Genomic DNA, 6,127 nt, shown 5'->3' on the forward strand with positions numbered 1-6,127 from the left:
TCCCATCTCTAGGTCCGGAATGCGTCCTAGCATCCGCCTCATAAAATTGGCATCATCCCAGTTCGGGGCATATACGTTTACCAAAACCACCGTCTCCCCCTGTAGTTTGCCACTCACCATCACGTATCTGCCCCCGTTATCCGCCACTATAGTCTTTGCCTCGAACATTACCCGCTTCCCCACTAATATAGCCACCCCCCTGTTTTTCGCATCTAGCCCCGAATGGAACACCTGCCCCACCCATCCTTTGCGTAGCCTAACCTGGTCTATCAGTTTCAGGTGCGTTTCCTGTAACATAACCACATCTGCCTTAAGTTTCTTAAGGTGTGCGAGTACCCGTGCCCTCTTTATCGGCCCGTTCAGCCCTCTCACGTTCCACGTGATCAACCGGGTTGGGGGGCTTCCTACCCCCCCTGCTTGTCGATTAGCCATCACCTTTTTCCAGCTCCTCACCCGGTTCCCACGCAGCTGTATCTCCCCCAGGCGGTGCCCCCCCCCCCCCGCCCATCCCCTCCCATATCAGCTCCCCCCTCTCCCCAGCAGCAGCAACCCAGTAATTCCCCCCTCCCACCGCACCCCCCCCCCGCTAGATCCCCCGCTAGCGTAATTACTCCCCCCATGTTGCTCCCAGAAGTCAGCAAACTCTGGCTGACCTCGGCTTCCCCCCGTGACCTCGGCTCGCACCGTGCGACGCCCCCTCCTTCCTGCTTCTCTATTCCCGCCATGATTATCAGAGCGCGGGAACCAAGCCCGCGCTTCTCCCTTGGCCCCGCCCCCAATGGCCAACGCCCCCTCTCCTCCACCTCCCCTCCTCCCCCCATCACCACCTGTGGGAGAGAGAAAAGTTACCACATCGCAGGATTAGTACATAAAACTCCTCTTTCCCCCCTTTTTAACCCCCCTCTTTGCCCCCCACATTCGCCCCACCACTTTGTTCAAACGTTCTTTTTAATAACCCGCTCATTCCAGTTTTTCTTCCACAATAAAAGTCCACGCTTCATCCGCCGTCTCAAAGTAGTGGTGCCTCCCTCGATATGTGACCCACAGTCTTGCCGGTTGCAGCATTCCAAATTTTATCTTCCTTTTATGAAGCACCGCCTTGGCCCGATTAAAGCTCGCCCTCCTTCTCGCCACCTCCGCACTCCAGTCTTGATAAACGCGGATCACCGCGTTCTCCCATTTACTGCTCCGAGTTTTCTTTGCCCATCTAAGGACCATTTCTCTATCCTTAAAACGGAGGAATCTCACCACTATGGCTCTGGGAATTTCTCCTGCTCTCGGCCCTCGCGCCATCACTCGGTATGCTCCCTCCACCTCCAACGGACCCGCCGGGGCCTCCGCTCCCATTAACGAGTGCAGCATCGTGCTCACATATGACCCGACGTCCGCTCCCTCCACACCTTCAGGAAGACCAAGAATCCTCAGGTTGTTCCTCCTTGCGTTGTTCTCCAGTGCCTCCAACCTTTCCACACATCGTTTCTGATGTGCCTCATGCGTCTCCGTCTTCACCACCAGGCCCTGTATGTCGTCCTCATTCTCGGCTGCCTTTGCCTTCACGACCCGAAGCTCCCGCTCCTGGGTCTTTTGTTCCTCCTTTAGCCCTTCGATCGCCTGTAGTATCGGGGCCAACAGCTCTTTCTTCATTTCCTTTTTGAGCTCTTCCACACAGCATTTCAAGAACTCTTGTTGTTCAGGGCCCCATGTTAAACTGCCACCTTCTGACGCCATCTTGGTTTTTGCTTGCCTTCCTTGCCGCTGTTCTAAAGGATCCACTGCAATCCGGCCACTTTCTCCTCCTTTTTTCATCCGTGTCCAGGGGGGATTCCCTTCTGGTTTACCGCACAGTGTTTTTAGCCGTCAAGATTGCCGTTGGGGCTCCTATCAAGAGCCCAAAAGTCCGTTTCACCGGGAGCTGCCGAAATGTGCGACTCAGCTGGTCATCGCCGCACCCGGAAGTCCTGGAGCTAGGCAGAAAGTTAAAAGACAGGACCTCGAGGGTTGTAATCTCGGGATTACTCCCTGTGCCACGTGCCAGTGAGGCTAGAAATAGGAAGATAGAGCAGATAAACACGTGGCTAACCAGCTGGTGTAGGAGGGAGGGTTTCCATTATCTGGACCACTGGGAGCTCTTCCGGGGCAGGTGTGACCTGTATAAGAAGGACGGGTTGCATCTAAACCGGAGAGGCATAAATATCCTGGCAGCTAGGTTTGCTCGTGTCACACGGGAGGGTTTAAACTAGTATGGCGGGGGGGTGGGCACGGGAGCAATAGGTCAGAAGGTGAGAGCATTGAGGGAGAACTAGGGAATAGGGACAGTGTGGCTCTGAGGCAGAGCAGACGGGGAGAAGTTGCTGAACACAGCGGGTCTGGTGGCCTGAAGTGCATATGTTTTAATGCAAGGAGCATTACGGGTAAGGCAGATGAACTTAGAGCTTGGATTAGTACTTGGAACTATGATGTTGTTGCCATTACAGAGACCTGGTTGAGGGAAGGGCAGGATTGGCAGCTAAACGTTCCAGGATTTAGATGTTTCAGGCGGGATAGAGGGGGATGTAAAAGGGGAGGCGGAGTTGCGCTACTTGTTCGGGAGAATATCACAGCTGTACTGCGAGAAGACACCTCAGAGGGCAGTGAGGCTATATGGGTAGAGATCAGGAATAAGAAGGGTGCAGTCACAATGTTGGGGGTATACTACAGGCCTCCCAACAGCCAGCGGGAGATAGAGGAGCAGATAGGTAGACAGATTTTGGAAAAGAGTAAAAACAACAGGGTTGTGGTGATGGGAGACTTCAACTTCCCCAATATTGACTGGGACTCACTTAGTGCCAGGGGCTGAGACGGGGCGGAGTTTGTAAGGAGCATCCAGGAGGGCTTCTTAAAACAATATGTAGACAGTCCAACTAGGGAAGGGGCGGTACTGGACCTGGTATTGGGGAATGAGCCCGGCCAGGTGGTAGATGTTTCAGTAGGGGAGCATTTCGGTAACAGTGACCACAATTCAGTAAGTTTTAAAGTACTGGTGGACAAGGATAAGAGTGGTCCGAGGATGAATGTGCTAAATTGGGGGAAGGCTAATTATAACAATATTAGGCGGGAACTGAAGAACATAGATTGGGGGCGGATGTTTGAGGGCAAATCAACATCTGACATGTGGGAGGCCTTCAAGTGGCAGTTGAAAGGAATACAGGACTGGCATGTTACTGTGAGGAAGAAAGATAAATACGGCAATGTTCGGGAACCTTGGATGGCGAGTGATATTGTAGGCCTCGTCAAAAAGAAAAAGGAGGCATTTGTCAGGGCTAAAAGGCTGGGAACAGACGAAGCATGCGTGGGAGGGCTAGAAGGGGTCACGAAAAGTCATTGGCAAATAGGGTTAAGGAAAATCCCAAGGCTTTTCACACGTACATAAAAAGCAAGAGGGTAGCCAGGGAAAGGGTTGGCCCACTGAAGGATAGGCAAGGGAATCTATGTGTGGAGCCAGAGGAAATGGGCGAGGTACTAAATGAATACTTTGCATCAGTATTCACCAAAGAGAAGGAATTGGTAGATGTTGAGTCTGGAGAAGGGGGTGTAGATAGCCTGGGTCACATTGTGATCCAAAAAGACGAGGTGTTGGGTGTCTTAAAAAATATTAAAGTAGATAAGTCCCCAGGGCCTGATGGGATCTACCCTAGAATACTGAAGGAGGCTGGAGAGGAAATTGCTGAGGCCTTGACAGAAATCTTTGGATCCTCGCTGTCTTCAGGGGATGTCCCGGAGGACTGGAGAATAGCCAATGTTGTTCCTCTGTTTAAGAAGGGTAGCAAGGATAATCCCGGGAACTACAGGCCAGTGAGCCTTACTTCAGTGGTAGGGAAATTACTGGAGAGAATTCTTCGAGACAGGATCTACTCCCATTTGGAAGCAAATGGACGTATTAGTGAGAGGCAGCATAGTTTTGTGAAGGGGAGGTCGTGTCTCACTAACTTGATAGAGTTTTTCGAGGAGGTCACTAAGATGATTGATGCAGGTAGGGCAGTAGATGTTGTCTATATGGACTTCAGTAAGGCCTTTGACAAGGTCCCTCATGGTAGACTTGTACAAAAGGTGAAGTCACACGGGATCAGGGGTGAGCTGGCAAGGTGGATACAGAACTGGCTAGGCCATAGAAGGCAGAGAGTAGCAATGGAGGGATGCTTTTCTAATTGGAGGGCTGTGACCAGTGGTGTTCCACAGGGATCAGTGCTGGGACCTTTGCTCTTTGTAGTATATATAAATGATTTGGAGGAAAATGTAACTGGTCTGATTAGTAAGTTTGCAGACGACACAAAGGTTGGTGGAATTGCGGATAGCGATGAGGACTGTCGGAGGATACAGCAGGATTTAGATTGTCTGGAGACTTGGGCGGAGAGATGGCAGATGGAGTTTAATCCGGACAAATGTGAGGTAATGCATTTTGGAAGGTCTAATGCAGGTAGGGAATATACAGTGAATGGTAGAACCCTCAAGAGTATTGAAAGTCAAAGAGATCTAGGAGTACAGGTCCACAGGTCATTGAAAGGGGCAACACAGGTGGAGAAGGTAGTCAAGAAGGCATACGGCATGCTTGCCTTCATTGGCCGGGGCATTGAGTATAAGAATTGGCAAGTCATGTTGCAGCTGTATAGAACCTTAGTTCGGCCACACTTGGAGTATAGTGTTCAATTCTGGTCGCCACACTACCAGAAGGATGTGGAGGCTTTAGAGAGGGTGCAGAAGAGATTTACCAGAATGTTGCCTGGTATGGAGGGCATTAGCTATGAGGAGCGATTGAATAAACTCGGTTTGTTCTCACTGGAACGAAGGAGGTTGAGGGGAGACCTGATAGAGGTATACAGAATTATGAGGGGCATAGACAGAGTGGATAGTCAGAGGCTTTTCCCCAGGGTAGAGGGGTCAATTACTAGGGGGCATAGGTTTAAGGTGAGAGGGGCAAGGTTTAGAGTAGATGTACGAGGCAAGTTTTTTACGCAGAGGGTAGTGGGTGCCTGGAACTCGCTACCGGAGGAGGTAGTGGAAGCAGGGACGATAGGGACATTTAAGGGGCATCTTGACAAATATATGAATAGGATGGGAATAGAAGGATACGGACCCAGGAAGTGTAGAAGATTGTAGTTTAGTCGGGCAGCATGGTCGGCACGGGCTTGGAGGGCCGAAGGGCCTGTTCCTGTGCTGTACATTTCTTTGTTCTTTGGGTCACTCAGCAACACAAACCAACCCTTGACAGTGACCGGTGCAGCTGCTGCCGATATCCAGTAAGTCTTCAGTCAACGCTCGCTACGAGATAGGCGCTCCTAGCTACCAGTCCGTACCAACTTCGAATCCCGCAGACTCAGAACCCGAACAAAAGGCCATTTGTTCCCCTGACCTGGTGGGCCAGTCCGAAGATAAGTATAGGCCTGTTAGTTGTAGAAGTAGCTTAAAGTAGAATTTATGCATGAGTAGCGATTACTGTGTATAATAAATGTGCTTTGATTTGAATCTTACTAATTGGTGTATTGTTATTGATCATTACATGAACTTGAACCTCGTGGCGGTATCATAAAGATACCTGGCGACTCGAGAGCAAAGGTTATTGAACCAAGCAAACTGAACCAACCAAAAGTTAGAAACAGTGGCCAGCAACCAGGAGGCACTTCAGAATGTGGTATGATGCCACTAATGCTCCTTGCCCCCTCAAATGAATTGCACTCTTGAGCCTACACATACTGAGACATGCTTTTCTTCCTCAGGTTTAATTTGTGGTAGAATATGCTTTCTATAAGAGAAAACTGTGTTAACTAGTTTACTTTTGTTCTCTATATATGTATGTACATGTTTCAGATTATTAAATGCATAGTACAGTTAGGTAAAGTACAAAAGTAACAATATGTGCATCATGATTGAATTGAGAAGTTCATGGATGTTGATTATAAAGTCTTTGTTTTAATTAAAATGATGAAATATGAAAAAGAAATGGGCAGCAAAGTAGCATAGTGGTTAGCACAATTGCTCCACAGCTCCAAGGTCCCAGGTTCGATTCCCGGCTTGGGTTACTGTCTGTGCGGAGTCTGCACGTTCTCCCCGTGTGTGCGTGAGTTTCCTCCCACAGTCCAACGATGCACAGGTT

This window comes from Scyliorhinus torazame, chromosome 9 (assembly GCF_047496885.1).
Source record: "Scyliorhinus torazame isolate Kashiwa2021f chromosome 9, sScyTor2.1, whole genome shotgun sequence".
Taxonomy (NCBI): Eukaryota; Metazoa; Chordata; class Chondrichthyes; order Carcharhiniformes; family Scyliorhinidae; genus Scyliorhinus; species Scyliorhinus torazame.